At 42.3% G+C, this 26,985-nt stretch overlaps 1 long non-coding RNA gene across 6 annotated transcripts in view; it reads left to right on the top strand.

Moving 5' to 3' along the window:
* LOC140200517 (uncharacterized) overlaps positions 1-26,985 on the top strand; it is a 129,409-nt gene that overhangs the window by 68,095 nt on the left and 34,329 nt on the right. For 4 of the 6 annotated variants that reach the window (XR_011886653.1, XR_011886652.1, XR_011886650.1 and 1 more), the window contains exons 3-4: positions 20,637-20,796; positions 22,773-22,980. The exons of the other annotated variants lie outside the window; for them this stretch is intronic. This is a non-coding gene — a long non-coding RNA (uncharacterized lncRNA). The remainder of the gene's footprint in view (positions 1-20,636; positions 20,797-22,772; positions 22,981-26,985) is intronic. 6 annotated transcript variants of the gene reach the window in all.

Below are 26,985 nucleotides of genomic sequence, written 5' to 3'. Positions count from 1 at the left end.
TCTTGCTTCCTGTGCCCATCTTGAGAGGTGAGAGATTTGTCAGATATCTTCAAAGTTGCCTAAGCAAGTAACCACATTACATTTGTTGACCTTATGCACTGCAGTCGAAGTGTTCTGAGTAGAAGCATCTTATGCCCTGATTGTTGTCTGCGTTTTTTTTCGTAAGCCATGCCTTGCGTCATTTGCTGACGTATTGTGAATACAATTGAATATTGTGTAACTGTGCATGAACATCTCCGCTCCTGATCTTACAATAGTGGCATTAAAAAAAACAAACCGCTGGAGAAACTCAGCAAGGCAGCCTGACCCACTGACTTCCTCCACAACCATGTTTACTACTGCACATTACAGCACCTACAGTCCCTTGTGTCTAGTGACAGATTCCAACATGTCACTCAGCTGTGACCTCCATTGAGCTGCAGATCAGATTCTGTTGTTTTTTAATTGTGTTTTTCTAGGATTGTAAGAATGGTTTGGGGGTTAGAGAGGGGAGTTAGGGGCCACGTTAAGGTTTAGGGGATAGAAATATGGGGGAATTTGATGTCAGGCTGGAGTCTAAGTCTTCACTCCACGTTTGAAGGCCACTGATGTGGACGTAAGACATCCATTGTTGGATACCAGATGTTGGACTGGTAGAGAGTGAAGAAAGTCCCACCCCACCACGGTTTGTGAATTGATGAGAATGGAATTCAAGGTCTGATGTTTCAGTTCCTGCCATCATCGAGTCCAGAGTTCGAGGCCTGGTGTTCAGTGATCAGCGTGCACCAGGATCAACGTCAAAGATAGAGGCTTGAGGACAAGTCAGAAGTTGAGACAATTTGCCAGAACCAAATCTGCGAATCTCTGAGTCTGGTGAGGAGGTCTTGAACCTTCATTGATAATGTGGTCCAGCTAAGGGAGCTGTTCTGAGGGTCTCCCAGCAATATTCATGGTCTTGGCTGATTGACTTCCAAGCTTCACAATAATCTTCCTTTGTCCAAAGAATGAATCCAGCCGTTGGTGTGCTTTTTGCTTGATGTCCATTCATTGTCCTTGTATTCCTCTGATGATGAGCACAGTCAATTTCACATAATTTCTGGAATTCAGCTATTTGGTTTAAGTTCGAACCAAGGCTGTCGTAAGGTCTGGGCAAAACGTAGCCTTTTAGTAAGAATATTGCTGAGACAATGCCACTTAATAGCATTATAAACAACTCTTTACCCATCACTTTGCATATGATTGAGAGCAGCTTTTTGTTAACCAGGTATATCTGGGAAATTTTCACATTGTTGAGTAAATCCCGATAACTGTAATGAAACATCCTAGCTGGAAATGGGGCCTGTTTTGGAGCACACGGCTTCAGTATTATAGTCTGAACATTCAGCAATTAGCTTTTTCTCTAAGCCAAGCTCTCAGCTTTTTCATGATATCGCATGGTTGAAGATCATCTTCTATGGTGGTGTGAATTTCATAAAGAAACCAAAATGGATCCTTTAGTTTGCACTACTTGCTGAATATAGCTGCAAATGCTTCAGCATTTTCAGTCGTATTCACATGCTGGGCCATGCTATCATTAAGGATGGGGATGTTCTTGAAGCCATCTCTCGTGTGAGCCGTTTCATTATCAGGTGTAACAAAACTGAACTGCTTTGATGTGATACACTTGCTTATGGATTAGTTAGCTTTATCTATCTCTTGCAGTTTTGGCTGGTTATCATGCATGTGGTTCTGTTTTGTGATTTCATCATGCTGGCACTGTGTGCTTGGGCGTGTCATCTGTTGTTCCCAGTGTACCCTTCTTGAAGAACATAGACAAAATGCTGGAAGAACTCAGCAGCTGTGGAAGGAAATAATCAGTTGATGTTTCAAGCTGAGACTATTTATCAGGACTGAAAAAGACCCAGTGAAAGGTCTTGGCCCAAAACTTTGTTTATTCCTCTTCAAGATGTTGCCTGACTTGCTGAGTTCCTGCAGCATTTTGTCTGTCTTGTTCAATATTTCCAGCATCTACGAAATCTCTTGAAGCAGGATTGATTCCCCTGGCTTGATTGTAATAGTAGAGTGAGGCACATGCTAGGCTTTGCAGGTAGAGATTGAGATATTGTACATTTCCACATAGCTGTACTGCTTGGATGTCGTGGTTTGAACAGCCGTATCTGCTCTAAACCATTTCGTAGAATTTAGCAACTCAACATCAGAATCAGAATGAGGTATATTATCACTGCAGTATGTTTATTTGGAGATATAGCATGAAACAAGCCCTTCCGGCCCAACAAGCTGCACCACCCAATAACCCACCTATTCAGTTACACACACAAAGTGCTGGAGGAACTCAGCAGGTCAGGCAGCATCTATGGAAATAAATTAACAGTCGACGTTTCTGGCCGAGACCCTTCATCAGGACTGATAAGAAAGGGGGAAGATGCCAGAATAAAAAGGTGGCGGGGGGGGCGGGGGCGGAAGGAGGCTTGCTGGAAGGTGATAGGTGAAGCCAGGTAGGTATGAAAGGTCAGGGGTTAGTTAATTAGTGCTTTTTTTGTCATTGCTGAGGACAATGAGGTTTCACTGCTACTACATTCAGTGTAGAACAGCATGCTGACAACTCAGTTACTAAAAACATAATGACTAAATTTAAGATAATGTCTGAGTTATTTAGGGTGATATCCAAGTTACAACTGAGTTTAAAAACAAACAACTCTAAAACGGGGCATTGTTCAGTTGCACGACAGCCCTGGGCGGAAAAGCTGTTTTTCAGTCTGGATGTCAGTTCAGAGGTGTTTCTGCTGGAACGTAGGAGATTGAGCAGGTGATTACTGGGGTGGGATGAGCCCATCGTGATATTGTGAGCCCAATGCAGACAGTGTGAGTTGTAGTTGGTTTCCACTCCTGGTAGTTGTGTCCCAGCGATGTCCTCTGCAGTCCTGATCACTCACTGAAGTGCTTTCTGGTCGACTTTGTTGCAGCTAGTGCACCATACTATCATGCAGTAGGTCAGTATGCTCTCAATTACACATTGATGAAAGTTTACCAGTAGCTTTTGGGACAGATTTGCTCCTAAGATAGTATAAGCACTGCAGAGCTTTCCCTACTATCAAGGAGGCATTGGTGGTCCAAGAGAGATCCTCTGTGATGTTCACTCCCAAGAACTTGAAGCTGGAAACCTTTACCAGTGCTTCACTATTTATGAGTTGTGGACCTTCTTGATTTCCTGAAGTTGATAATCACTTCTTTGGTTTTTTGATATTGAGTGAAATGTTATGGTTATTGCACCATTCAGACAGCTTTTTCTCCTCTCTGTATGTTGTTTCATCCATTGTTACTGTATTTGTAATTAATCCAGTCACTGGTGTTGTCTGCAGGTTTGATGATGGAGTTGGTGAGATAGGCAGGGGCACAGTCATGGGAGGGAAGAGTGTAAGAGAGTGGGCTAATTACACAGTACAGCAGTGTTCAAGGTCAGGGAGATTGATGTGTCCTTGCCAAGTCTGACTGTCTGGGTGCAATTGGTAAGGAAGTCCAGAATCAGGTTGGAAATTGATGTAATGAGTCCCAGGTCGTGCAGTTTAATAGTCAACCTCTTGGGAAGTAGTGATGTTGAAGGCAGAACTGTAGCCGATTTTTAAAAAGCATTCTAGTGTAGGTGTCTTTATGCTCCAGGTGTTCCAGTACAGTGTGGAGAGCGATGGAGATGGTGTCCTCGGTTGATCTGATTGCCTTGTAGGCAGACTGGTGCCAGTCCAGAGTAGCAGGGATGGTGTTCTTAATGTGGGGCATAACCAGTCTCTCCAAGCACTTGGTGGCTATGAGGGTGAGTACAAACAGTCTGTCGTCATTGAGGCACATTATTGCTGACTGCTTTGGGACTGGTATGATGGTTGATATTTTGAAGCATGGAGGGACCACAGCAAGGGACAGAGAAAGGTTATAGATTTCAGTTTTTAAAAAAACCTCTGACAGCCTAATCGCGGGACAATTTACAATGACTGGTTAACATACTAACTGGTCTTCGGGCTGTGGGAGCAAACCAGAGCACCCAGCGGTAAACCATGCAGTTCATGGGGAGAATATACAAACTGCATTCAGACGGCACTGGAATTGAACGCCAATCCCTGGAATACCCAGAGCTGTAACAGTGTTGTGCTAACCACTACACTGCCATGGCACCCATGACATTTGTTGTTTTGTGGTAGAAGTACAGAGTAAGACATTAAAAAAAAAACTACAAGTTACAATAAATAAATAGTGCTAAACAGAAATAGCAAGGTAGTGTTCATAGATTCATGGACCTTTGATGGGAGAGGGGAAGAAATTGTTCCTAAAGCATTGAGTGTAGGTCTTAAGGCTCCAGTTCCTCCTCCTCTGATGGTAGCAATGAGAAGAGGGCACGACCCAGGTGGTTTGTCTCCCCAGGAACTGTGCAGTTGTCTTTATACCAGAGATATCACAGCCGCTTGGAGGTCAGATGAGGATAAGATGAAGTAAGTTAATTTCCTGTCTTGCTTCATTCACTATCTGCTGCAGGCTTGGTCTGTTGCCTGTGCGCTACAAAGCCACTTAGGGTGATGGACATTGTGTACCCTTGCTCCCCTCCATGATGTCCAACAGAAGGAGAACTGATCATCAGCTAAAATAGGACAATAGGTATTAATCCAGCTTCTTTGTAATACTTGACCACATTTCATGAGGACTCCGATAAAAATTGAGAACTATAATGGCTTCTGTGTATCATCCATAAACAACATTATCACACCCCTGTCTGTTCTGCTGATAGCACGATAAATAGCTGGAGACTGTGATGGAAAAGCTTGAAATGTACCTGGTGTCAGGAAGTTGCTAAACTGGAGTCAGAAGATTGTTTGTGTGGGGGGAGGGGAGGAAGGCAACTTATTGTGCAGTTGTTGTTTTCTTGCTTGTTCCGTGTTGTTCCGCTGAACATGTTGGGCATGCTATGTTGGTGCCAGAATGTGTGACCACACTAGCGGGCTGTCCACAGATTGTGCTGGTTGTTAACGCAAACAATGCATTTTGCTGTGTGCTTCCATGTGCATGTGATAAATAAATGAATCTGAATTGAAGAGTTCTGTGGAAAATCTCTTGTCAATTTAGATACCAGTCCTGAGACGTTTGTGTGGAAGATTTTACAACGTTAACTGGGCTAGAAACAACTTTGCTATTTTTTTAAAATTTGGTGCCAAGGTCAATTCCAGGTATTCCATCTGGTTTTGTTGTCTCAGATTTTGATCCATAGTAGCAATGCTATGTTGCTACTGTGTTCCTTCGTGTAGAAGCTTGCATGAACTATTTATTTGGGGAGGTGGGGGGGAGTAGCAGCACTGCCTGATTCAAAAAATATATGAAAGTCTTACCACAAGGCATTCTGAGATCTTGAAGATGTGCATACACTGCAAATGGTTTGATTTTGATGGTAAGAAATAGTATTAATGTGACAATTACACTTGATTCTTTTTTTGTTTGATTTGAATTCAGTTATATGTACATTTTTGTGTATTTTAATCTTTTTCTATATTGAGTCATGTTTATGGTATAGATTTGTTTTTAAAAGTAACTGAGGGTTTTTTTTGAACATTTGTGAATGCCATTTCAATTTAAGCAATGAAAACAATCTAGTGGACAGAAGATATCAATTACAGTAAGTGAGGCTGTGCTCTTCACTGGGCCTCTAAGCTGCTGGGAGCCAACCTCCTAGAAGAAGGCTACTCCCAGGAGCATACCACAAGAGTTGTCTCCAAGGCCTGGCATCAGATAAGGGTTTTAATTGCAATTATATTTTGGGAATCTTATCACGTTGGCAGAATTGTTGTACCATACAATAAGCTCAAAGGTGTCCTGACAGTGAGGGCAGGACTATGTGGCAAACCACCCCCTCATCTCCCCAGTGCCAATTGTTCATACTCAATAGCTAACCATTAAAAATAAAATAGGTGCATTAAGGCTAGAATATATTTTTTTAAATGCTCTTTAAAAAATGAAAAATTTAAAAAAGAAAAATGGACATCAGCAGAGCTGTAATAGTGTAAAGCAACATGAAGGGAATTTTGCCCCAGTGAATGAAAATTGACCTTTATGTGACTACGAATTAAAGCTGTCCAATCTGATGTGAATAAATAGGAGGATGTGGGTTCACTCCTCTTACCTTTTGCATATGATACTTTGCCTATGCTGCTCTCAGTGTTGTCACGGGCAAGGAGATGGTGAATAGAGAGGGTGGAAGCATCCCACAGTGAACTACAAATAGCTGTTGTGGATTTCCTTAGTGTAATGAGTTATGTGTTTGTGTGGTCTGAGAGCAGGCCTTTAACCCACCATCCACCGCTGATAAGGTGCAAGGCACAGGAAAGTATCAGACTATGGTCATAACTGCCACTTTTCTCATGATCTCCACCAGTTCTTGTCAGTAGACGGTTTATTTACAATTACTGTCTGATTCGTCACCTCAAATGCCACTTCAAGTACCAACATAATATGCAATGCAGTCCAGTTTGTGATTCAAAAATACTCAGAGTCCTGTACTACCACAACAGATGCAATTTGTTTCTACATTAACTCTGAGGGACCATTCAACATATCTTTAGACAAGTCAGGAGAACAGATGTACAATAAGATCTCTTGAGTTTTTCTTTTCCTTTGTTTAAGCTATTTTAGGACAGTATGTATTCTGAATCGAATGACATGGCATCAGCTGTTTCTTAAGTTTCTAGAATGGCAATTGCCATTTGCACACAATTTCTGACACGGAAAGATGAAATACCATGTGAAGGAGTTTGCATGTACACACTCCATGTTAGAAAATGAGGAGAAATCAAAGGAAGAACAGGAGTTCAGTCCCTGAAACTTCCTCCAGTATATCATAAAACACTGTTAATGTTACTTTGTTGAGGTATTTCCTCTCGATGTCCAAAAATCTGTTTATTATTACCTTTAGTATACTCTACAGCTAAACATCTACAGCCCTCAAAGGTGCAGAATTCAAGATTTTATAGACACTGAGTAAAACAAAAATCTTCCTTGTTTCAGTATTCAGTGGCAACCCTGTTCTCCAGCCTCAGAAAACAACCTGTCAGTCACTACTGTATCAGAATTTCACTATAGTGCAATTACCAATAACATCGTCTCTTATTCTTCCAAACTTTTCAGTCTTAATCAATTTGTCCATAAATAATATACACTCAAATGCCACTTTATTAAGTACACCTGTGTGTTAATACAAATCTAATTAGCCAGTCACGTGGCAGCAACTCAATGCATGTAGACCTGGTCAAGAGGTTCAGTTATTGTTCAGACCAAGCATCGAAATGGGGGAGAAATGGGATCTAATTGAATTTGTCCGTGGAGTTACTGTTGTTGCCAGATGGGGTGGTTTGAGTATCTGATCTTCTGGGATTTTCACACACACCAGTCTCCATAGTATACAGAGGATGGTACAAAAAAAATCCGGTGAGTGGCAGTTCTGTGGGGAGGGGAAAAAAGTCTCTTCACCTACCTCTTTCAGAGCCCTGGGATGTAGTCCATCTGGTCCAGGTGACTTATCTACCTTCAGACCTTTCAGCTTCCAAAGCACATTCTCCTTAGTATTAGCAATGACACTCACTTCTGCCCCTGACGCTCTCGCATTTCTGGCATTCTGCTAGTGTCTTCGAGTCTTCCACAGTGAAGACCACCAGAAGATATTTATTTAGTAGCTCTGCCATTTCTCTGTACCTACCCCCATTACTACCCCCCCCCCCCAGCATCACTTTCCAGTAGTCCGATATCTATTCTCATCTCTCCTTTACTCTTTATATATCTGGAAAAAAAACTTCTTGTAACCTCTTTTATATAATTGGCTAACTTACCTACATATTTCATCTATATGGATTTTTAGTTTCCTTCTGTTGATTTTAACAGCTGCTCCATCTTCTAATTTCCCACTAATTTTTAACTATATCATATGCTCTCTTTTCTTTTTGTGCTGTCTGACATCCCTTGTCAACCATGGTTGCCTCATGCTCCTTTTGAATACTTCTTCATCTTTTGGATGTATCTAACTTGCACCTTCCCAATTTCCCCCAGAAACTCCAGCCATTGCTGTCCTGCTGTCATCCCTAGTAGTGTCCCCTTTCAATCAACTTTGGCCAGCTCTTTTCTCATTCCTCTGTAATTCCCTTTACTCCACTGTAATAATGATACATCTGATTTTAGCTTCTGCTTCTCAAACTGCAGGATGAATTCTATCATATTATCACTGCCTACAAACAATTCTTTATCTTAAGCTTCCTATCAAATGTGGGTCATTGCATAGCACCCAATCCAGTTTTGCTTCTCCCTTATAGGCTCAACCAGAATCTGTTTTATGAGGGGTGATTGATAAGTTCGTGGCCTACGTTGAAGGAGTCAATTTTAGAAAACCTAGCACATTATTTTTCCTACATGTACACACTTAGTCCAGCGGTCGTAGAACATGCAGATCCCTTCTTTGTAGAAGTCGGCGTCTTGGACCTCCAGAAGTGGTCCACAGCAGGGGTGATTGATAAGTTTGTGGCCTAAGGTAGAAGGAGATGAGTTATCAACTTCAAACTTTCTGCATTTTCACTCAGGGTTGAACTGCACGTGCATGTAATGAGAGCTGTATAACTCATCTCCCTCTACCTTAGGCCACGCGCTTATCAATCACCCCTGTTTACCTTAGGCCACGCGCTTATCAATCACCCCTGTTGTGGACTACCTGGAGGTCCAAGACACTCTCGTTACATGCATGTGCAGTTCAACTTTTTGAGTGATAATGCAGAAAGTTTGAAGATAATAACACATCTCCTTCTACCTTAGGCCACGAACCTATCAATCACCCCTGCTGTGGACCACTTCTACAAAGAAGGGATCCATATGCTCCACGACCACTGAACTAAGTGTGTACATGTAGGAGGGGACTATGTTGAAAAGTAAATGTGCTAGGTTTTCTAAAATTGACTCCTACCTTATGCCACAAACTTATCAATCACCCCTCGTGTGAAGCCATCACGTAGGCATTCTACAAGCTCTTTCTCTCTCGGGATCCAGCATCAACCAGATTTTCTCAACCTACCTGCACATTGAAATTCCCCATGTTTGTCAAAATATTGCCCTTTTTACATGCCTTTTTCTATCTCCCATTGTAATTTGTAGCCCACATCCTGTCTACTGTTCAGAGACCTGTATGTAGCTGTATATAAAAACTAAAGGTCTCCCCTAAAATTTTCTGACTGGGTGCTTCGGGGACTTTTGTATGAAACGATGGGGAATTACCTAATTCAGTTGTTTGGTCTGAGGTGTTTCTGGATAAATATAAATAAACATGAAAATACAAGCACCACATTTGCCTCAAAATGGTTTCTATAAACTCTGTGGGCAGGGATCACTGAATACTATATCTCAGAAGTGGATTGCACACCATTGAGTCTACAATGTTTTAAACAGCAATCTAACAAGTCAAGTTTTTTCACTGTGGCCTTAATCCTTTTTCTTCAACAATATTTATCCAAAAACTGCTTTTGAATCTTCCACTATCTTATCAAGCAGCATTGCAAATTCTGGCCATAATGTTGCCTTTCATTCTTAAATTAATCATGTTTTAATGTGAAACTTTTTGGACGTCAATTCTCAGCCAGTGTAAGCCCTCTGATATTTTAACTATTGATGTTATGGAACATAGTTAGAGTTGCCCCACCATCACTGTTAAACTGGCCCAGGAGAATTTTTTCCCTCTCTTTCTGAACAAGAGTGCAGAATTTTGAATCCTGCAGTCTTCTGGCACAATCAGTGAATCTAGTGAAGAGGGGAAAATTGTAACCGAATTTCTGCAATCCCTGTACTTACTCCTCAGCCAGTGTCTTTCTCCCCACACCCCCCTGCCCCAAAAAATCAAACCTGTGAAGCTTTCTATCTAGAATAAACTTTCCATTTGCAGAAATGCTAGCTTTTCCTTTGATTAAAAAAATTTATCTAGCATTCTTCACACTTTAAAATTATGGCTGTGAGGCTAGGCTCCAATGCCGTATTCAAGTTTGCTGATCACAGCCCTGTCGTTGGCTGAAACAGAAGTGGCAATGAATCAGCATACAAGAGGCAGATTGAAAATCAGGCTGAGTGGTGCCATAACAACAACCTTTCATTCAATGTCAGCAAGACCAAGGAGCTGATTATTGACTTCGGGAAGGGGGAACCAGGGGTCTGTGAGCCTGTCCTCATGGGGGGGATCAGAGGTGGAGAGGGTCAGCAACTTGAAATTCCTTGGTGTTGCCCTGGGTCCAGCACATTAGTGCCATTGCAAGGAAAGAACGGTAATGCCTCTACTTTCTTGGAAGTTTATGAAGGTTCGGTATGTGTTACAACCTCTGCCCTTGGGAAGTAGCATAAAGTAGCCAGGCCACAAAAGGTATTACAAGCAAAAGATATTTATTAAATTAAAGAGGAAACGGGTGATGTGTGGTGTGATAGTGCTGGCTGCAGAATGGAGCGAGACAGTGGGAGCGGCCTTGTTTTTAAACAGTCCCCTGCAGGTGCCAGTAATGGAAGGGTAATTGCAGGTGTCCCAGGGAACTGCAACACAAGTTAAGGGGGAAATCCATGCCTCCAGTTACTACCCTTCATCATCAGGCTCTTGAAACAGAGGGGATATTTCATTCAACTTCACTCGCCCCATCACTGAACCGTCCCCACAATGTATAGACTCTTCATCTCATGTTTTCGATATCTATTGCTTATTGTTTTATTATTATTATTTATATTTTCTCAGCTCAAGCTGGTAAAACCTGAGGTACGGGCATAGCCAAGCATGCTCATTTGTCAATTGCTTGGAGCTTTTGGACTATTCTAGAGGTGGTTAGTATTGTGGCTTTCTGAAGATGTACATAGATATTACCGTGTAGCCCAAATTGTGTTGTGCCTTTGGGATGACACCAATTGTAGATACATGAAATGCACCAGACGAAGAAAACAGAATTATCAGTTCAGATTTTCTTACACCTTGAAGTAAATTCTATCAGAAGCTTTTCCTTTATCACGCTGTGATCTATTTTCTTTTCTTGTTGATATCCCAGACACTTGTATGTTTTATATTCATCCATCAGTTGTATAGTACCCTGCTACTCTGTTTTGTGTTGTATTAGCTCATTGCACCTTTCTTTATGCTTAATTTTCTGCATTTATTTATGATCATTATTGTTTTCTTTTTGTCACAGTTTGTTATCTTTTGCATATTGGTTGCTTGCCTGTCCTGTTGGGGGCTGCCATTCATTGATTCTATAGTGTTCCTTGTACTTACTGTGAATGCATGCAAGAAAATTAATCTCAGGGTTGTGTATGGTGACATAATGTACTTTGATAATATATTTACCTTGAACTTTGAAACCCCATATTGAAGGTTGTATCCAACAGTGTGAAACTAATTTCAATGTACATACTCCAATAAATCCAATAACCGTAATAGAATCAATTAAAGGCAGCACTGACAGGGCAGTTAACCAGTGTACAAAAGACAACAAACTGTGTCGATACAAAACGAAAGAAATAATAGTAATAAATAAGCAGTACATATTGAGAACATGAGATGAAGAGCTCTTGAAAGTGTTTGTAGAAACAGTTCAGTCCCTCCACAGGTACTATAAAGGTTTTATTGATTTGGAGGAAGAACCACCATCCTGGAAGATTTGTTATTCACTAAAATAAATTTATGTTTAGAAATTAAACTCCATAGTTTGAACATGTGGAACATCTAGTAATTTTGGACAATTTGTTTCATATCACTAATTGCAAAACACCAGATCGTGTAACCCAAACCTATTTTTATGTAACTTTTAAGCACAATTCCTCCATATTTGTTCTAGTTGAAATAATCTGTCTACCTAATCTGAATGATTATTTTGTTGATCAAATTCCTATCCGATCTGCTCATAATATGTATATTTCACTAAAATATACACCCACCCTCGTCAAGCTATTGGGTAGCTCTGAACTTTTACATGGGAATTAGATTAGTAAATTCAACTTCCTACATTATGTATGGTTAGGTAAAATTAAAAACACTGCTAGCAGAATACTTTACAAAGCTAAATATCACAGATAAGCTAACTGTCTCCTGAAACATCATCATAGAAAAGGAATGGAAAAGCAGCAAATAATCTGGCTGAGGAAGGTGAGAAAATGGCTGTAGATGTACAAGAAAATAAGAGGCAAACCGTGAATCTGCTAGTTCTAATTTTTTTTTTCATTTTCACATGACGTAATGCTTTTATTAACTGGTAATATTTTAATGCTAATTTATTCAGGAAATGTGCTAGATAATGTGCTTTCCTTACTTCCTCCCTTAAACACCCTGCTCAGAATATAAAGTTGCACAAGTAGCGAAAATATTGTCGATCAGAGTAAATGGACAAAACAAGCAACAAAAACAGGAAACTGAAGATGTTAGAAATGTGAAATAAAATTTTTAAATGTTGAAAATTCTCAGCAGGGTGGAGTCATAAAGTCATAGACAAGTACAGCACAGAAACAAGTCCTTCAGCCCATCTGGGCGATGCCGATGCCATTTAAACTGCCTACTCCCATCAACCCACGCTGGGACCACAGCCCTCCATATCTCTAATATCTATGTACCTATCTCAACTTCTCTTAAATGTTGAAACCAAACTTGCATGCACCAGTTGTGTTGGCAGCTCATTTCACACTCTCATGACCCTCTGAGCGAAGAAGTTTCCCCTCATGTTCCCTTTAACTTCTCACCTTTCACCCTTAACCTATGACCTCTAGTTATAGTCCCATCCAACCTCAGTGGAAAAGTCTGCTAGCATTTACCTTATCTATACCCCTCATAATTTTGTCAGGCAGTATCTGTGGAAAAAGAGAGAATATTAATGGTTAAAGTCAAAAGTCCCATCATCAAAATTCAGTTATCCTACTGTAATGCTAACAGTTTTTCTATTTTGATGGTGCCTTATCCAGTGGGCTTTTCAAGCATTCAGCTTTTGGTTTCAGGTCTCAGCAACAGCTCTAACCTGGAGTTTATAGCTTTTTTGTTTGTCTTCCCTCTCTAACTGCCTTTCTAAATCTATCAACCGGACAACTTCACAAACGGGAATTAACCAGCAACTTTGGCCTCACCCTTATAAAGATGATTACTTTGTTCCTTTCTCCACCCTCTGCAATTAATGGTTAACTTGTTTTTATCATTTTCCCTGTATTAATAAAGGGTCTTCTTTCTGAAATATTAATTCTCTTTCTTATTCCACAGGAGCTAACTGCCCTGCTGAAGTACTTACAGCATTTTCAGTTTGTATTTGAATTAAGAAACAGATGTAAAGATATCTTTAATAATTTCCCAGGTTTGGCAGGATTCCATTAATTTCGTGTAAGCTCCTTTAACTTCTCACCCTGCCACAGCCATGCTAGCCAGGTAAGAAGAGTATCTGTAAGGGACCCACTGACACTGGTGCATACAGATCAGAAAGCTGTAAATGAAAATCTGAAGATGGAAAGGAAGTGCAATCTCATGGTGGAAAGTGGTCTCCGCAAAAAAAAGTCCCCTGAATTTCAATATATTTTGAATCTGCGTATTCTAATTCCAAGCGATCCCCCGATTACAACGGTATTCTCTTCCTGAGAGCTGTCCGTCACCTGAACTATTCAAAAGTCGGAAATAAGTTTAGAAAAAGCAATGTCTGGGAGAGGATTACAGGTACAGGCGAGCGACCAAATGAGGGAAGAACGGTGATACCTGACCTCATTGGCCTTGTGAGTGAGTGGGAGCCTGCCTGGTGTTGCTGTCACTCTAATCAGCTCGGTGGATGAAGTGAGGGGCAGTGAGGGAAAGGGAGCAGGGTGGAGGGTATGGTGAGAGGGTTTTTATGTGGAGACAAGGTGTGTGAATATGACCCACTCCCACGTGGAAGAAGACGCCCGCTGTACCATAGCGACTGGTAAACCTATTCCCATCCTCCTCCATCTTCATTCCTGACGGTCTCTGAAATACTCACTGGTGTGCATGAATTAGATTCTATGACTGAAGGTTTCTTATTCCTTTATCAAAACATTAGAGCTGCATTACAGGTTAATCCTTCCATCCTTGGTTCATAGGCTGTTCCACTTCAAGTTGAGACTGCTAAGATTGTTTAATACTAGTTTGGTCCAAGCATTGGCATTACACTCAGTCCCAGCTGGGATTAATCTAAATGCCAGTTACTAAGTACCATGTTTGTTTATTGCTGTATTTATTGTCAGCAAGCACCATAAGTGGAGTAAAAGGTTAAAGTATACACCATACTGACAACCATTTGTACCATTTCACAATGGTGAATGGAATGCCAGTGTTGCAGGTGTGCTGCGGGGAGAAGCATTAAGTACCAGTTTAAAGGATATGAACATCATTGATAACACAATATAAGAACAACAAGTGGGTGGTAGTCTCAGTTGGTGTCTGCTACCATTGATTTATCTGGCAATTTTTGTGCTGTTATTCAAGCAGGCTCAAATTTTGTATGCAGCTTATAATTAAGTGCAATGGCTATTCAGTATGATGAAACAATATTGTCTCAAATTTTAGGACAACAGACGTAGGATCAATTTTTTTTGATCATTGGTGCATTGCAGAAGACTTCATTTCCATCAGATGCAACCCACTTGTACCCAGGAACCTGTCAGCCACAGTATTCTACAGAATGAAACTTTCTCTAAATTTAGTCTTCCGTTTATGTTTGAAGGGACTCATTGTTAGCTTGTGTCAGAGTGATGAACACGTGATGGAACCATTGACCTAGTTGGTCATTGGGCTGCTATTATTTGCAGAAAACAAGAATTTTCAGTGAATACCAAAATGACCTATAAATTTGCTGATGATACAATCATTGTTGGCAGAATCTCAGATGGAGATGAGAGAGCATACAGGAGCGAGATATACCAGCTAATTGACTGGTGTCACAGCAACTTTTCACTCAACGTCATTAAGACCAAAGAGCTGATTGTAGACTTCAGAAAGGGTAGGACAAGGAAAAATGAGCCAACCCTCGTGGAGAGAGTGAGCAATTTCAAGTTCCTGGGTGTCAAGATCTGAGGATCTAATCTGTTCCCAACATATCGATGTAGCTATGAAGAAGGCAAGACTGCAGCTATATTTCATTAGGAATTTGAGGAACTTCAGTTTGTTACCTAAGACACTCAAAAACTTCTACAGATGTATCATTGAAAGCATTCTGACAGGCTACACCACTGTTCGGTACGGGGGGTGGAGGAGAGTGCAACTGCACAGGACCAAAAGAAGCTACAGAAAGTTGTAATATTATTCAGCTACATCTTGGTTAATAGCCTCCATAATATCCAAGACACCTTCTAGGAGTGACACCTTAGAAAGGCGCCATCCATCATTAAGGACCCCCATCACCCAGGACATGCCCTCTACTCATTATTACCATCAGAAATGAGGTACAGAAGCCTGAAGGCACACACTCAGCAACTCAGGAACAGTCTCTTCCCCTCTGTCATCTGATTCCTAAATGGGTATTGAACCCATATGTATTATATACATATTTTTCTGTATTATCATCTTGGATGTTTCCGAGTTCACGGATGGAGTCACATGCTTCATCCGGAAGTGCATCGACGATGTTGTCCCCCAAAAGTCAGTCAGGCTCTTCCCGAACCAGAAACCCTGGATCAATAGCTCCGTGCAAACAGCACTTACCGCATGACATAGAACTTACATTGCCGGTAATCAACAAGAGCTGAAGAAAAGTTGCTATGATCTGCACAAAGCTATCAAGGCTGCGAAACAACAATACAAGGACAAGATTGAGTCAAGATTCACAAGGAGTAGCACACGTGACATGTGGCGAGGGCTGCATGCCATCACAGACTTCAAAGCCAAATGTAATGGTGCCGTAACATCACGGCCCCTCTCCCAGATGAGCGCAATTGCTTCTACGCTTGGTTCAATGTTGCCAACTCTGAGCCTCTGAGGAAAGCCACCGTTACAACCTGCAACCTGGTCATCTCGGAGGCTGTGGTACACAGATGTTTCCAACGAGTGGACAGTCGCAAGGCTGTGGGACTGGACGGCATCCCAGGGCGAGTACTCAGGATGTGCGCAGCACAACCAGCAGGTGTGATAACAGACATTTTTCTTCTCTCTCTATCTCCCAGTGAAGAGTGCCCTGCTGCATCAAGTTAATCACCATTATCCCTGTACCAAAACTGACCAAGGTAGCATGCCTGAACGACTGGCATCCTGTCACACTCACCTCAATAATAAGCAAATGCTTTGAGAGACTGGTCAAGAGCTACATCTGCAGCATGCTGCCACCCACACTGGACCCCCTACAATTCGCTTACCGACACAACCGATCAACAGATGACGCAATAGCCACTGCTCTCCATACTGTCCTTACACATCTGGAGAAGAAGAATTCTTGTGTGAGAATGCTGTTATTGGAGTACACTTCGGTATTCAACACCATAATTCCACCAGGCTCGACATGAAGTGCAGAGACATCAGCCTTGACCCTGCCTTGTGCAGCTGGATCCTGGACTTCCTGTCAGATTACCAGCAGATGGTAAGAGTGGGCTCCCTTACCTCCAGACCTCTGACTCTCAACATAGGAGCCCCTCAGGGCTGTGTACTGAGTCCCCTCCTTTACTCCCTGTATACCCCTGACTGTGTCACTACCCACAGCTCTAATCTGCTAATTAAATTTGCTGATGACACTACATTGAGGCCTAATCTCAAACAATAACAAGGTGGTCTAAAGGGAACAAGTCATCTCTCTGACACAGTGGTGTCAAGAAAACAACCTCTCCCTCAATGTCGCAAAATCAAAGGAGCTGGTTGTGGACTACCAGTGGAGGGGGGCTAACCCCTACAGGATGAATGGAAATGGGCTAACCCCTATTGACATCAATGGATCTGGGGCTGAGAGGGTAAACAGCTTTAAATTCCTCAGCATCCACATCACCGAGGACCACACGTGATCTGTACACACCAGCTGTGTAGTGAAAAAGGCACAACAGCACCTCTTTCACCTCAGGCAGTTGAGGGAGTTTGGTATGGGCTCCCAAATCCTAAGAACTTTCTGGAGGGGCACAATTGAGAGCATCCTGACTGGCTGCATCACTGCTTGGCATGGGAACTGTACCTCCCTTAATCACAGGATTCTGCAGAGAGTGATGCTGACAGCCCAGCACATCTGTGGTTGTGAACTTCCTATAATTCAGGACATTTACAAAGACAGGTGTGTAAAAAGGGCTCGTAGGATCACTGGGGACCCGAGTCACCCCAACCACAATCTATTCCAGCCACTACCATCCGGGAAACGGTACCACAGCATAAAAGCCAGGACCAACCGGCTCTGGGACAGCTTCTTCCACCAGGCCATCGGACTGATTAACTCATGCTGATTTGAGTGTATTTCTATGTTGCAATGACTCTTCTATTTATTATAAATTACTATGATTGCACATTTAGACGGAGACGTAACATAAAGATTTTTACTACTCATGTATGTGACGGATGTAAGACATAAAATCAGTTCACATTCAGACATGAGGAATTCTGCAGATGCTGGAAGTTCAAGCAACACACATCAAAGTTGCTGGTGAACGCAGCAGGCCAGGCAGCATCTCTAGGAAGAGGTACAGTCGACGTTTCGGGCTGAGACCCTTCGTCAGGAGGGTATTTATTTGTTTATATACACACACGCATTCATTCTCTCTCTCCCTCTCTCCCTCTCTCCCTCTCTCCCTCTCTCCCTCTCTCCCTCTCTCCCTCTCTCCCTCTCTCCCTCTCTCCCTCTCTCCCTCTCTCCCTCTCTCCCTCTCTCCCTCTCTCCCTCTCTCCCTCTCTCCCTCTCTCCCTCTCTCCCTCTCTCCCTCTCTCCCTCTCTCCCTCTCTCCCTCTCTCCCTCTCTCCCTCTCTCCCTCTCTCCCTCTCTCCCTCTCTCCCTCTCTCCCTCTCTCCCTCTCTCCCTCTCTCCCTCTCTCCCTCTCTCCCTCTCTCCCTCTCTCCCTCTCTCCCTCTCTCCCTCTCTCCCTCTCTCCCTCTCTCCCTCTCTCCCTCTCTCCCTCTCTCCCTCTCTCCCTCTCTCCCTCTCTCCCTCTCTCCCTCTCTCCCTCTCTCCCTCTCTCCCTCTCTCCCTCTCTCCCTCTCTCCCTCTCTCCCTCTCTCCCTCTCTCCCTCTCTCCCTCTCTCCCTCTCTCCCTCTCTCCCTCTCTCCCTCTCTCCCTCTCTCCCTCTCTCCCTCTCTCCCTCTCTCCCTCTCTCCCTCTCTCCCTCTCTCCCTCTCTCCCTCTCTCCCTCTCTCCCTCTCTCCCTCTCTCCCTCTCTCCCTCTCTCCCTCTCTCCCTCTCTCCCTCTCTCCCTCTCTCCCTCTCTCCCTCTCTCCCTCTCTCCCTCTCTCCCTCTCTCCCTCTCTCCCTCTCTCCCTCTCTCCCTCTCTCCCTCTCTCCCTCTGGGTTTTTTCCCCTTCTCCCCCTTTTCCTTCTCCCTGGGCCTCCTGTCCCATGATCCTCTCATATCCCTTTTGCCAATCACCTGTCCAGCTCTTGACTCCATCCCCCTTCCCCTCCTGCCTTCTCCTATCATTTTGGATCTCCCCCTCCCCCTCCCACATTCAAATCTCTTACTAGCTCTTCCTTCAGTTAGTCCTGACAAAGGGTTTCGGCCCGAAACGTCAACTGTACCTCTTCCTAGAGATGCTGCCTGGCCTGCTGTGTTCACCAGCAACTTTGATGTGTGCAGTTCAAATTCAGTATTGCATTGTACTGCTGCCATTATGTTAACAAATTTCACGACATATGCCGGTGATAATAAGCCTGATTCTGATTTTTGAATACTGGAGATTGAGCTGTTTACAGACCACAAAAAAGGATGGGATGATATCCTGGAGATCAGGGCTTGCATTTAATGTAGAGGAGACTGCAAAAGGATATGGATTTCTTCTTCCCCCTTCCTTTCCAGTCCTGATGAAGAGCCTCTGCCCGAAACAGTGACTGTTCATTCCTCTCCATCGTACTGAGCTCCGCCAGCACTTTATGTGCCTTACTCAAGATTTGCAGCATCTGCAGAATTTCTTATGCTAGTGATATAGACCTTGCAAGCTTCCTGGTATTGTGCTGCAATGGGATAACCTGGTGCGTTGAATGGCACGCAGCTTCAGAGTGATAGAGTCCAGGTTCCCCTTTCTAATATAGCCGCACATAGCATAACTTCCTGACTTTCCAATTAAAACCCTTTAAAAATAGATTCCAGAGCTTTTGAGTTTTTGCCGTTAGATTCTGTGGTTGAAGTTTTCATATTCCTTTATCAAATCATTTGTCCTGCAATACAGTTTTGACCTTCCATCAGTAAATACAAGCCAGTGTCTGATGTATGTTGGGTTCATAGGCTGCTCCACTTCAAGTTGAGACTGCTAAGCTTGCTTAATACTATTTTGCTCCAAGTATTTGCATCACACTCAGTCCTAGATGGGATCAGTCTAAATGGTAATTAGTAAGTATTATGCTTGTTTATTGCTGTATTCCTTGTCAGTGAGCACCATCAGACATCTAGATGCAGACAACAAAGACAAACAACAATGTGTGGGTCCTAATGATATAAAAATTGCTTCTACAGGTTTGTTCACAGATCATCATGTGGTTGTGCATTTCCTCTGTGGAAATGATGTGCAATCAATTGGTAATGCAATTGTTCGACTATTCAATGTTTGCAATCGGCAACAAGATGAAATGCAAAAATATTTTTTGTATTGAATTTATTGCAATGATTAAGACTTTTCAAATGATTTTTGAAGGTTTTCTATTTTGTTAAAACATTGAAACAATGAACAAATTTTAACCTCTTATCTCTGACCAATTTAGCAATATGTTTTAACGTCAAAGTACATTTGTCAATTTATGTGTGCTACATAAGCCTTGAGATTCGTTTCCTTGCAGGCAGCCACAAAACAAAGAAACCCAATAGAGCCCAATGTGCATTAAAAAAAATAAATAGTGCAAACAACAAAACAGGCAAACAACTAAAGTTCAAGAAAGTGAGTCCATAGCCATGAAGCCAGTCATCAGTGCTGTCTTAGTTCAGCCCAGAGATGAGTAAACTTCAGAGTCCAGTGAGCTGAAACGGCCTGACCCTCGCCTTTGGCTCTGGCACCCTGATCTTTTCAATCTGGCCCAGTGTTTAAATTGTCCAAACTTCTGGCTCTTCCTCGCTCTCAGATCTGGGCTCTGCTGCTTTGATAATGCCCTAAGGGCCTGGGCCCTGTTACTTTGATTCGGTCTGTACCGACCTTTCCAATTTGGCCCAGTGCTTAAATCAATCAAACCTCTGTACTTTCCTCAGTCTGGGGTCCCATCTCCTCACCTCTGTTCTGCCACATTGAACTATATCCCGCTCCAGCTATGGGCAGACATTGGCTCACTCCCCGCTGTCGGGCCTGTGCCCTGCTGCTTCTTGGCCTGTTTGCTCTTCACTTGCTGTCCTGCATGTTTTGAAATTTCAGTTCAAATGGCAAAAAAAATGCCAGGTTGTACTGGCGGTTCAAAAGCTCAACTCTGAAAGGGAGGTTACAGGTGATTGTTGGCAATTATCTCTCACCATAGAAAGTGTGATTAATGATGTAGTTTGTATTTTTCTTTTTGTTTCTTGACAGCAAGTGGTCACTGAGATTCACCAGCACCGTCTTAAACCGGGTCATTTCAACATTAAGTTGTTGACTCATGTTCAACAAGTGACATCAAAGATCTTTCAAAATCATTGGTAACAATTTCAACATTCAAAGAGGACAAATGGAAACCAAAACACTGCAGAAGGTTGAAATCTGATATTTTAAAAAAAATTGCTGGAAGCCTTCAGCTGGTTAGGCAGCATTTGTGAAAAGAGAAATAGAGTGATGTTTCAGATCAAAGACCCTTCATCAGAGTTAGGAAGGAGGAAAATCAAGGTAGTTTTAAGTTGCAGAGCAGGTGGGGGAGAAGTGAGGCAAGGGTTGCAATAAGTTGTGAAGGCCATCATGTTGAGGGAGTTAGCGGAGGCAGTTGGAGAACAAAAGTTATGAGATGAGTGAAGTTAGAGATTGAGAAAACAAACGTAGAAAAATGAAAAGGTCCAATGTTGTTGCGTGAATGAAGTCACCAGAGAACAGTACTGGTAGATACAAAGCAGCTTCTTTATTAACCAAAACAAGATACAGCAGGTATCATATGGAGAGGCTTTTGGTTGAAAAATCTGGCTGGCCCAACGTGGGACTCAATATTTTATGTGCTAAACATCAAAGGACAATTCCATATTTACAATGTATCTGCAGTGCTTCCCTTGGCACTGCACAAGAGCGTCATACCTCCTGATTTGCACCCACACTGCAGACATAAGCATGAATCAGCATTGTCTGATCTGAGATTCACAGCTTTTAGAAACCCATTGCTCAGACCTGCATTCCAAATTAAATGCACAATTTATACTCAGACCAGAAGACTGGTCGCAGAAGTCATTTACATCCAAAATGGAGGACTAGAGAACAAGCCAAACTGTACTTATGGAGAAAGAAAAATTGAGGCAATATCACAGACAGATAACACAGCAAAAAGGGCAGGAAGTCTGGAAAAGGCAACTTGCCCAGATGAAATGTGAGATGCTGTTCCTCCAGCTTGTATATTGGACATCGCGATAAGAAGGTAGGTGGTCATAGGGCATAGATCACTGAGAACAGAGTGGGAAAATACTGTAAATTGGCAGGTGACAGGGAGCTCCAAGTCGCCCCTGAAGCCTGAGCATAGATGCTTCACAAAGCTGTCACTCATTCTGTTGTTCCTACAATCTAGCGGAGACCACATTCCAGTTGGTAGAAGTACAAGTGAATCACTGTTTCACTTAACAAGATTGTTTGAGTCCCTGAATGGTGGAAACAGAGGAGTAGAAAAGTTGGTGTGTCATTTCCTGTTTCATGTATTAGACCATGTATTGGCCCAGTCCTTTTAAGAAAGCCGTAGCCACTTCCCTGTTGATCTTGTCATTCTCCCACCTAGCACCATCATGTAGGACCAATGGCCAATCTCAATGTTGCCAAGGTGTGATTGCTAATCAGGTTATACCACAGTTTCAGCCATTCTCTAACTCTGCACCCGGTCAGTAACAATTCTACCTGTTCTCCCTGTCCAAAGAGTAAGCAACTTGCCCTAAAGATCATATCAGGCCACAGCTACTGATAAATGACACATATCACAGTTGGCTGTTGCATCAGTTAGGCCACTAAAGTTCCCTGCTTCAGAACAGAGAACTTTATCTACTTCTGCAAGGAAATTACTGCAAAGCATTTTCATAGAGCTCCCACTCACAGTTACGGAAAGGAAATGTATTCTCTCAGTTAGTACTAAATTGACAAATTTGTTTATTGTTGTCACATTTATCAAAGTAAAGTGAAAACTTGTCTTGCTTACTGTCAATGCAGATCAATTCATTACAAGAGTGCATCAAAGTAGTCCAAGGTAAAACAATAATGGAATGCAGAATAAAGTGTTAAGAGGACAGATAAAATGCAGTATAGGTAGACAACAAAGTACAAGGTCACAATGAGTAGAGTATGAGCTCAGGAATCCTTCTTATCATATAAGGGAAGTATTCAGTAGTCTTATAACAGCGGGATAGAAGCTGTCTTTGAACCTGGTGGTATGTGCAGATGGAAGTGAATATCCAGGATGGGATCTGGTTGCTTTGCTAAGACAGTGAGAAGATTAGATAGAATCTGTGAAGGGGAGGATAGTTTCTGTGATTTGCTGAACTATGTCCACAGTTTCTTGCAGTCTCGGGCAGAACAGTTGCCATACCAAGACATAAAGTCAACATAGCTGGACCAGGAGAGGCTGTTGGTGATGTTCACCTCTTAGGAGCTTAAGACTTTCAACCCTCTCAATCTTGGCACAATTGAGTTAAACAGGAACGTCTTCATTGCCCCCATTCCGGAAGTCAATGGCCAGCTCTTTGTTTTGCTGACACTGAAGGTAAGGTTGTTATCATGACACCAAGTCATTAGGCTATCTATCTTCTTCCTCAACTTCATCTCATCATTATTTGAGATATGGCCCACTGCAGGTATCACCTGCAGAATCTGGCCATACGCTAATGAGTGTACAGGGTGTACACCCTGAGCTGAAGATGCAAGCTTGTGGAGAGTTAGTGTGGAGAATAATCATGTCAGTATGACAGTGTTGCTGCCTACCCTTACTGATTGCAGTCTGTTGGTCAGAAAGTCAAAGATTCAGTCACAAAGGGAGATATTGAGTTCCAGGTCTAGGGAGTTTAGAGCTGAATTTCCTTCAAATTATAGTATGGGAGACAGCTGTAATCAATGAGAAGTAGTCTAATGTGGGTGTCTTTACTGCCCAGATGCTTCAGAGATGAGTGTATGGTCAGGGAAATGACATAGCCGTCAAGCTGTTTTGACAGTAAACGAATTAGTCCCGCCTTAAAGCAGGTGGGAACCTCAGATTGAATCAGGGAGAGGTTAACAATATCTGCAAATAACCCTATGTCAGTTCCATGCAGGATCTAAGAGCACAGTCAGAGATACTACTGAGGACAGTTGCTTTCCGCAGGTTCACTAGAAGACATCCACAACGATAACTGTGTGTCCGGGTGCATTGGAGGCTATTGACGTGAGTGGTGACATTTCAAACCCCTTCTGTTCAATTGGGAAAGGATGTGCAGTTGTCAGCAATGCTGCCTGACCTCATTTTGCAGCCCATTATGGCATGTAAACCCTTACATTCATGGTGGACAATTCTAGGTGTGCTAATAACTGATATTTTCCATTCATTCTTGAGCTGTTTATCATTGACGAGAAAGAAATTTTCTGGGGGAATCAGCAATCTGTTGCTCAAAGGGTTAATCACTCCATTCAAGAATTTCAAACCCAGAAGACTAATGCTACCAATGGAACAGCCATGCAGTTACCACTTCTATAGTACTTAGTGGTGACCACAATACAGTTACTATAACCCAGTCAAAAAAAAAATGCAATTTTGCGGTCTACACCAAGCAGAATTCAGGAGCCAGATTCTCTAACTTTGTTGTGCACTGTAGTGCTTGGTTATTGGACAAACTCAGCCATTGCCCAAGGGGAAGAGGAGCTAGGGGAAGAGGGAATAGATGAGGAATCATTTTTTTTCTCCTCCAGAGATTCCACGGTAGCAATTCTAACCCAATTTTCCACGAAGATAGCATACTGTGAGGCAGCACACGCTCCTGCAAAGATTCCCTTAGGACCCTAATATCTGGTCCTTCCTCCACAGTCACACCACCCGGCTTTGCACCCTTGAAACATTTCTCAGTTAGTATGATGCAGTAAATGTTTGCCACTTTAAAAAGCAGTTATACTGGTTCTATTAATTATTTCAGAAAAGTTACAGAGCATAAAATTGATGCAGACTTCAAATTTTATTGGAGATAGTGAGCTCTAATTTGATTGTTGGTCTCAGCTACCTGCAGTGAACTGAGTTAACTCTCCACCTTCAATATGATTCCAAAACTAACAAAACAGACTGAGCTGATTAAGTTAGTATTGCCGTCATAGTCAGGTCACAGTATATAAAATAACAGACAAGGTAGATGTACAGAGTCTTGTGTTTTTTTTCCTCCCCCCAGGATGGAAATGTCAGATGTTGGGGACTGCAATTTGAGGGAAAGTTTAAAGAGATTTGCAAGTTTTTTACACACAGAATGGGGTGTCTGGAATATGCTGCCTTGGAGGGTGATAGAAGCAGATACAGACTCACTGTTTAAAAGTCATTTTGATAGGCGCCTGGATACGTGGGGAATTGAGGGGTATATATAGATAAGCAGATGTGCTGCATGAATTGGTATCGTGGTTGGCACAGACATTGTGGGTCAAAGAACCTGTGCTAGTGCTGTACTGCCCTTGGAAAAATATGATTATTACTCTTCATTCTCCTGTACACCTTCAGTTTTCACATCTACTACCTGTTGCAGCTTGCATGGCAGAGTATTGTGGTGGTTAGCATAGCGCTTTACAGCATCAGTGATAACGTTCAATTCCCACTGCTGTCTGTAAGAAGTTTGTATGTTCTCCCAATGGCCATGTGGGTTTTTTTTTCCTGTGTGCTAAAGTTTCCTCATACAATCCAAAGTAAGGGTTAGTAAGTTGTGGGCATGCTATGTTGGCACTGAAATCTTGGTGGCACTTGCAGGCTGCCCCCAGCACATCCTCAGACTATGTTGGTCATTGACCCAAAATAACAAATTTCACTCTGTGTTTCGATGTTTAGGTGTACATGTGATAAATCTCTCTGTATTAATCTCATCAGAGGCTGAAACCATCATGGCAAGGAGATCTTCTTAATTACCAACCTTTTCAGTGTTTTTCAAGTAACCCTGTTTAAAACACTTGTGATCAAATACACTAATGCGTGTTTAGATTTCAGGATTGCAAAATAGAAGGCCTGCTCAAGGAAGTCAGATAATATTTCATAATCATATCTTAATTCTAAAAAACACATAGAAATCACTGACCAGTAACCATTATCTCAATTGATTAAGAAATAAACTTGATATTGACATGATTTTGTTTAAAGTAACAGCCATATACAATTAACTTTTAACATATAGCCTATACAATTACATACATTCATGGCCAGAGTTGGGTCCTTGTACACCAACTAGAATTGTTTTTAATTCATAGGAATGATTTTGTGCACAGAGTGGGGAGTTAAGCGTCAGTTTAGAGACAGGTGTGTACGAATGTTGTGGAAGTTAGAAGTTACGCCAGAGTCTCGGCCTCTGATGTGTTCAAAGTCCAGCGATATGGACATGGGAACACAGTGTGGTCTTCTGCAGCCATAGTCCATCCACTTCAAGGTTCAATGTGTTGTACATTCAGAGAAGCTCTTCTGCACAATACTCTTGTGCCTATTACTGGTGCCTTCTTAGCAGCTTGAACTAGTCTAGCCATTCTCCTCTGACCTTTCTCATGAACAACACACATAAAGTACTAAAGGAACTCAGCAGATCAGATTTCATCTATAGAAATGAATAAACAGTTGACATTTCAGCCCAAGACCCTTCTTCAGGGCTGGAAAGGAAGACAAAAGATGGGAGAATAAAAAGATGGGGCAAGGGGAAGGAGGATAGCTAGAAGATGACAGGTGAAGCCAGGTGGGTGAGAAAGGTGGGAAATGGTGGTCTTTCTCCAGACTATGAATTAAAATAATACTATTTTATACTTATATTTCTCTGTTCTTTTTGTCATTTTCCAATATTTGTGGTATCTTTCTTACTGTATGTGCTTCCTGAATTGCCAGTGCAGTGCTCTTATTTCTACAAAAGAACCCACTGGTTATTTTGATGAAATCAACAATGTGATATCTGCATCACAGGCAGAGAAATGAAGATGTTGTTTGCAGTGATGCTCAGAAAATTGCGGCAAAATTTATTTTGAGGCCCATGGATTCCGTTCGCAAGATTTTTTTTATTATTTGCAACTTCTGTTCCATATTTCTTTTGCATTTGTTCCTTTCATCCTTCCTCACTCTCTTCACTGTAAGAGTGCATTAAGCATTGTCAGGGAAGAGCTACAGCAGGCAAAGTTCCTTACATAGAACATAGAATAGTACAGCACATTACAGGCCCTTCGGCCCACAGTGTTGTGCCAACCCTCAAACCCTGCCTCCCATATAACCCCCCACCTTAAATTCCTCCATATACCTGTCCAGTAGTCTCTTAAATTTCACTAGTGTATCTGCCTCCACCACTGACTCAGGCAGTGCATTCCATGCACCAACCACTCTCTGAGTAAAAAACCTTCCTCTAATATCCCCCTTGAACTTCCCACCCCTTACCTTAAAGCCATGTCCTCTTGTATTGAGCAGTGGTGCCCTGGGGAAGAGGAGCTGGCTATCCACTCTATCTATTCCTCTTAATATCTTGTATACCTCTCATCCTCCTCTATAAAGAGTAAAACCCTAGCTCCCTTAATCTCTGATCATAATCCA

Source organism: Mobula birostris, chromosome 7 (assembly GCF_030028105.1).
Source record: "Mobula birostris isolate sMobBir1 chromosome 7, sMobBir1.hap1, whole genome shotgun sequence".
Lineage (NCBI taxonomy): Eukaryota > Metazoa > Chordata > Chondrichthyes > Myliobatiformes > Myliobatidae > Mobula > Mobula birostris.
The sequence above is the reverse complement of the archived record's forward strand: the minus strand, read 5'-3'. Positions and strand labels throughout refer to the sequence as shown.